General features: G+C 38.1%; 1 protein-coding gene across 2 annotated transcripts in view; it reads left to right on the top strand.

Annotated features, from left to right (window-relative positions):
- CRADD (CASP2 and RIPK1 domain containing adaptor with death domain) overlaps positions 1–7,882 on the top strand; it is a 185,798-nt gene that overhangs the window by 31,740 nt on the left and 146,176 nt on the right. The window lies entirely within an intron of this gene.

The raw sequence follows: 7,882 nt of genomic DNA, 5'->3' as shown, positions 1-7,882 counted from the left end.
AGGGGGGAGAGAAACATCAATGATGAGAGAATCATCGATCATCTGCCGCCTGCATGCCCCCTACTGGGGATTTCGCCTGCAACCCAGGCATGTGCTCTTGACCAAAATAGAACCTGGGACCATTCAGTCTGCAGGCTGATGCTCTATTCACTGAGCCAAACCGGCTAGGGATACTACTGCCTTTAAAGACTCAAGGCCCCCCCACCTCACTATACCTTGCCCCACAACTACCCTTGCACATCCCTTATGAACTACTTTGGGAAATGATGGTGGCAATGGTATGTTCAAAAGAGTATGAAAATGAAAGGTTGGAAATGCATAAGAAATTCAAATTTTTCTGAAGAGGAGAATTGACTTATGAAGTACTGTAATTAAAAATGAGGTTGGTGTGTTGTAACAGAAGGAATTTGATATGTTAAACAGCAAAGGTTGAGAAGTTGGGGACATGTTTTTCACTATTTAATGTGCAGAGAATTTGGATAGGGAACTAGCTGTGTGGAGGAGTGCCTCTGTCTTATCCATTGTTGGGCTTTATGTATACCTGTTTCTCTTAACTCAAAAACCTCTCCCAATGAGGTAGGTATTTTCCTCATTTTGCAGAGGAGGAAGCTGAGAGATGAATATTTCCAACATCTCAAAGCTAAAACATCATAGTGATGTTATTCAAACCCAGGGCTAACTCTAACACCTGTAATTCTACTGAGTTCATCTGAATGTTTCTAAAGTTTGCAGCTCTAATTGTTTTTGTGGTTAATGTTCTTGAACTGGTAACAAGTAAAGAATTTAACTATTTAATGACTCTCAACTTTGTTTGGCTTATTTATTTGAGATCATGCATTTTTTATTTGGGACAATAAATGTAATTTTATATTTAACTAGATATATTTGATTTTTCTCACGCCTTGCATTTTTTATTAGAGAACCAGGCTTTACTAGTTCTCTTTTTGGAGGGGTGCATTTCTTATGAGGCAAAAATCTTATTTGGATAAATACATGCCATGACAATTGAAGTCTAAAGGACTACTTACTGCAAGTTGTTATTTTTTTCTGCTGTGAACCTTATCATATCATGAATCATATCACCAGTAGCAACTTTGTGAATTGTGGCATTTGAGATTAAAATGATAAACAGGACGGTGTACTACATTACCCTAGTTACCAGAAAGGAATAGAGGTGTTGCCAAAGACTTAGGAAGATCTGTTGTAACTGAAAGTAATCTTTGGCCATCTCAGTTTCACCATAACACGAAGAAGCAGGAACCTTGGAATTGCTCTTCTTTAGATGCCATTCCTGGATAATCACCAACTTTACTCAGATTTTGAAAGGTCCTTTTATTTTGTGATTCCATCTTTCAGCAACAACTCTTATTATCCTATTATGCAATTTGTTTCATTTATGATGCTCAGGTGGGAAAACTTTTAGTGTGAGCAATTGAGAAGATCACTATGATTGAGCATTTTGTGGTGTTTTCACTTATTTTGCTATTGAGCAAGCTGGGTTCATGACAGGTGAATTCTTTCCAGATGTTCTGCCGACTAACTGGACAGATCCCTGGGGTCTCTTCAGGAATAACACAAGTGACTGTGTATTCTCACCCTCTTCCTCCATGCACAGCTTCCTGTGGTCACTCTGCAAAGGACTCTGTAGTTGTGCAATGATTCCACAGTTAATACTGAACTGAGGAGGAGTGGTAGATAGTTCATCTAAGCAGGGAATCTCTGGGTTTTGCTAGGTCTTCTTATTTGGGTACTAGAACCTATCACTATCCAGGAGACACATTGAGGTTTTGCTTTTGTTTGCTTTGTTTAGGCATGAACTGGAACCATTTTCTCCCAAAAAGTAATGTCCCTCTGTGGAAATAAGTAATAGCCCTTTATGGGATTTAAGGGATCTGGAGCCAGGCCCATTAGTAACTGAAGCTGCAATGACTCCACTTGACCTTGATGGCCTTTTCCTGAAGTTATTGAGGAGAGGCGGGTATGGGAAATGCAGCTCCTTGACCTACAGTGCCCAGTCTTCAGCTCCAAGACGGGCAGCGTGGATTGCTAAGCCAAGGGGAGAAGCCTTCAGATTGCAAGGATTTGCTTTGTTGTTCAGAAATGAAAGACAGTGTAGCACATTCAGCTCTATTTTAAAGGCATTCATTAAGTCTGGAGGACTTAATATAGTTTCTAGATGTACCTACTCATTGCCAGGCATGTTCAAGGGTGAAATTGGGACCCACCTCAGGACTTTGGGGTCAGTTCTTGAGGAAATTTTTCCTGACAGTACTCTACTCCTGGAGGAGGGCTTTTTTGTTTTTCTCCTGAGTTCTTCTCTAATACAGAACTTCCCTTGCTATATTATGCTTGCCTGTTTCCCTACTTATTTCCCTCCCCAGATTTTGAACGTGAGGATAGGGATAGTGTCTTATCGCTATTTGAATATTCAGTGCTTGGTATATATGAGTTAAATAGATGCTTGTTAAGTTAATGAAATAGTGATATTTAGCTGCTTTCTTCCAGATAGTACTCCATCCCTTCCAAGAAAAAAACTATACCAGTTAGCCACAGTTGGTAATCAGAACTAATGAAACATGGTAGAATAGATATGCGTAAAGTTGAAAAATAAAGGAGATTATAAAATATGTAGGAATTGGGTAGGACATATATGAAGATGACTTCCAAATTCACTGGAGGCACATAAAAGAACACAACTGAATAGAGAAACATATCATGTTGACTGATGAGAAGTGTCAATATAGTAAATGTACCAATATGACTTTCGCCCACATTAATCTAAAATTTGATGCAATTCAGACAAAAATTCCAATGGGATAAATTGTTGTATGGGATTTGATAAAATAATTCTAAAGTTCAGAAAGATATTGTTTGAGACTAGTGAAGAATGAAAAATGATGAGATTAAATATTTGATGAGGTAAGATCATCTTGCCTTATAAAATATAGTACATAAAAACAAAAAACATATAAACATAGAAAATAGAGGCCAGTGTAACCTTGACAGGCATAAGAAAAAATTATAGAATTCATTAACACAGATGCAGAAGTTCTTAACAAAATACTAACAAGTTGAATCTAACAGTACAGAAAAAGGATAATACATTATACCAAATGGAATTTATCCCAGAAATTCAAGATTGGTTTAGCATTCCAAAGTCAATGTCATTTATTATATTAACTAGAGGCCTGATGCACAAAATTTGTACAAGAGTAGGCTTTCCTTCCCCCGGCTGCCAGCACCAGCTTTCCTCTGGCACCCAGGACCCAGGCTTCCCTCTGACCACCAGCAGGCACCCGGAACCCGGGCTTTTCTCATATCCCGGTTTCATCCAGAAGGACATCTGGTCTAATTAGCATATTATGCTTTTATTATTATGGTTTGTATTAGCAGAATAAAAGAAATTAGAATGGCATAGCTACAATAGGAAGTCTAAAACAGGTTTGAGTATATATGGAAACCTAGTAAGGATTCACAACTCCTTATATGAAATGTTTGGAGCCAGTCATGCTTCAGAATTTGGCTTTTTTAGAACATCTCATAGTCAAATTCATGGTTGTTTTCACAAAACATTAATAATGACACTAAGTTGAATAAATAAAGACTAAAAATGGCCTCAAAATTAGCTCAGGTCAGGCTTTGCTATTAAATTAATTTTGGATGGAACTGGAGAGCATTATGCTAAGTGAAATAAGCCAGTCAGAGAAAGATAAATACCACATGATCTCATTCATTTGTGGATTATAGAGAACAACATAGACTGAGGAAAAGGGACAGACCCAAAGACTGAGAAACAGTGATCAGGCTATCAATCCCCAGAAGGAAAGTAGGGGAGGGCGGGGGTAAGGGGAAGAGATCAACCGAAGGACTTGTATACATGTATATAAGCCAAACCAATGGACATGGACAACAGGGGGATGGGAGCATGAGTTTGTGTGTGTGGGGGAGGTTGGGGGTTAATGGGGGGGATGAGGACACATTTGTAATACCTTAACTAATAATAAAAAAAAATTAATTTTGGTACCAAGCTTTAAAAAAACACAAACAAACAACATATTCATTGTTTTCAGAGTTTTATTTCAGAATCTCAGGTAAGGAATTATAAACTTTTTTTTATATCAAGGTGAATCGATGAAAGGATTTCTGAAAGTGTTGGGATTACACAATAGCATGTAAGAGAGTAAAGATAAAGTAAAATCTTACTTATTAGCAAAATTATTTCTGATTAAAGAATAATAATTTGGGGCTAAAATATTAAAGAATCTATAAAAGTTATAGAGTAAATTATATTCCTAATCTTTATTTATAATGTTGTGGTAGTGAAGATCTTTGTAAGCATGATGTCAATGGCAGAAATTGAAGAGTTTTTAAAAAAAAGAAAGTAAAGGAAAAGAGAATTAACTTCTATATAATAAATAAGACCAAAAAATAAAGTTAAGTACTAATGCTAACATTGGGGAAATGTTGGCAACATATATAACAGCCAAAGAATTATTGCCCCTCTATACTAATAAAAGGGTAATATGCTAATTAAACTGGATAGACGGAGGTCTTTGGGACATCATTCCAGACGTCTTTCCTGACAAAGCCTGGGCCTGGGCGAAGCCTCCCGGGGTCCTGGATTCCTGCAGCCAGCCAGAGGGAGGGAAGCCTGAGTCCTGGTTGCCTGGAGCCAGCTGGTGGAGGGAAGCCTGGGTCCTGGGTGCAGGGGCCAAGGCAGAGGCGGTTAGGGGTGATCAGGCAGGCAGGCGAGCAGTTAGGGGTGATTAGGCAGGCAGATGAGCAGTTAGGGGCAATCAGGCAGGCAGGCAGGCAAGTGTTTATGGGTGATCAGGCAGACAGGCAGAGTGATTAGGGGCGATCAGGCAGGCAGGCAGGCAAGCAGTTAGGAGCCAGGAGCTAGCAGTCCTGGATTGTGAGAGGGTGCAGGCCGGGCTGAGGGACACCCCCACCCCCCACCCCATGTACAAATTTTGTGGACCAGGGTTCTAGTAATTTATATTGAGCACTTACAGGTTAATAAACAAAAGATGAATTCTCTGGCACAAATTAGATCCCAGATATGAAAAGTCAGCTTGCAGGAGTAGAAGTACAAATGGCTGCCAATACTACTACAACTCAGATGGCAATTATGACTACTATAACTAGCAGTTTGTGTGCCACACCCTGGGCTAAGAATTTACATTTACTGCTTAAGAAAATACTGAGACAGGTATAATTATCTGCAATGAGGAGAGTCCGATTTAGGGAGTCAGGGCAGGATGTTTGAGGTCACACATTTAGTAGGGTTTTTGTAACTCAGGACGACTTCCAAAGCTTTTACTCTTTAGTGGACAACGACTTACTACCTCTTTATATCAATATGCTTATGAAAAGAAAATGCAGATGAAAGCTGCCTGAAGTTACCGTTGTTTTGTCTAAATGAAAAAATTGGTTAAATCAGTTATGGAGAACTGAACATGTAGAACTATATTTATGAATTTTTAAATTTTGTTCCTGATTTCTTATTGGATGGAAAAATAAAACAAAAAAAAAGGCAGGTTGCAAAACAGTACATGTGGCGCAACCCTATTAATTGAGAAATTCAAAAGTGTTTATTTACCCGTATATGCCAGGAAAAAAGTCGGACACAGTGTTGACAGTGGTGTAATTATAAGTGATTTATGTCTCCTTTATATTTTCTGCAGCATTTATTCATTTCATTTTACTATACACATATACTCTGAATTTTTAAAAGTATTTAAAAATACATATTATAATTTTCCCATATGATGGAATATCCCAACTTGAAGATTAAGCACAAAATTTGGTATTTCATCCTGGTTTGCTTATTTACTTTGCTTTTGTTAGGCAGTACTTAGGTACCTCCCATACTTCCATCTTACTCTTTGAGAGTTGATATAGGCATGAGTTCACACGTACACATGATTTCCCACATGTTTTTCCAAGAATTGCCAGGCTTCTTTTTCACTGATTGTGTTTAAAGTAATAGTTTGCCAGGTATTTGGTTTACAAATCCAGCTAATGTGAAATTGACGTGAGTAAACTTCTCAATAGATATAAAGAAGTTCTATTCATGTTTGCCCAATCAGTAGATCAACAAGGTCAGGTTGCCTTATTGGGCCAACCCCTCTTAATAACAAATGGAATGTTTGAAAGTAGTTTTAACTAATAATACTGAGTCCCAAGGAGACTCCTGGTTTAGAAAAGTATTATTTCTAATAAGGAGACAGTCATGTTGGGAATATCTTAAAAGCTTTGCTATAACCTAGAATTTATTATGAAACTGTGAAAACTAGTGTTTTATATGGCATGTGAGCAATTTGCCCAGTGACTTTGAACGCCTTCCTAACCACTCAACATTGTTTAATGATGAGAATTGTGGATTAGGTAACTTGTATACATTTTGGTGGTATCTGAATATTTGGATGCAGAGATATGAGTTCTATTTTGATTGAACTAGATGTTTAAGAAATAGATTTTTAAATTGCATACAAGTGAAAAAGGAAAACACTTGTAATGAACATGCTGGTTGTAGATCCTTCTAAAGGCCATTTGGGACAACAGAACAAGGTGACAGGTGCCAAGAAAGTAGTTAGTGATGGACTCTTAGAGACAGTGTCTTAATGTTGTAGTTATTTTGAATTATCTTTAAGATGGTTTATTAGCCCTGTTGTTCTGTTTTGACATTCACTTTCAAAGGCATACAAGTTTCACTGGTAATATTTGAATAGTAGAATTCTTACGCAGCAGTTAAGAGGGTGCATTTTGGAGTCAGGCAAACCTGGGTTAAAATTCAGGCTCCACTATGGAATAGTTTTTTGACCTTTGGAAAGTTACCCACCTATCTCAAAAATACCAGCTTTATAAGGCTATTGAGAAGATTAAATGAAATTTTGTTTTGTAAAGACCTAATAGCATCTGGCACAGAGTAAATGCTCAGGTTGTTCTTTATACAGGGTGGGGTAAATAATACAATAATTATTTTGTGAACTCACAACTGTAAACCTACTTTTGCCCCACCCTGTATTATATTTCAATCTCTTTTAGAATCTTTTTAATAATAATACTAGAGGCCTTGTGCATGGATTCGTGCACCAGTAGGGTCCCTTGGCCTGGTCTGTGGGAATCAGGCCAAAACCAGCAGTCCGACATCCACTGAGGGGTCCCAGAGTGCAAGAGAGCACTCTGCAAAGTTGCAGTCATGCTGCAGCTCCTGCATTGAGTGTCTGCCCCCTTGTGGTCAGTGAGTGTCATAACTACTGGCTTGTTGGCTGGTCACTTAGGCTTTTATATATATAGATTGATATAATGGGTTCAGATTTGAACCCTGGCTTAATAACCTTATAATCGTGGGCAAGTCATTTATATTTTGAGCCTTAATTTTCTCATCCATGGAATGACATCAGTAATGTTTACCTTCTCAGATGTGAGGATTAGAGATAGCAGGTCAAACTCTATGTTTGGAACAAAGTAGGTATTCAACAAATGCTATTATTATTATTGCTATAAAGCTAATATCAAAGCATATCTTAAGGCTTTTTATGTTTTCTTTCTTATCTTTTTTACTTTTAGTTATAATTTTTTAAGAAATTGGGTGCACATACCCAAGATGATGCAATGTAAGAAAAATTTACAAAGTTATATGAAACCCAGCTGGCATGGCTCAGTTGTTGAGCATCGACCTATGAACTAGGAGGTCACGGTTCTATTCATGGTCAGGGCACATGCCCTGGTTGCGGGCTCAACCCTTACTAGGGTGTGGGCAGAAGGCAGCGAATCAATGATTCTCTCTCATCATTGATCTCTCTCTCTCTCTCTCTTGCTCTCTCTCTCTCTCTCTCTCTCTCCTCTCTCCTCTCTCTTCTCTCTTTTAGCAGTA

Source organism: Myotis davidii, unplaced genomic scaffold, assembly GCF_000327345.1.
Source record: "Myotis davidii unplaced genomic scaffold, ASM32734v1 scaffold581, whole genome shotgun sequence".
NCBI classification, from domain to species: domain Eukaryota; kingdom Metazoa; phylum Chordata; class Mammalia; order Chiroptera; family Vespertilionidae; genus Myotis; species Myotis davidii.
This window is presented reverse-complemented; position numbering and strand designations above follow the sequence as displayed.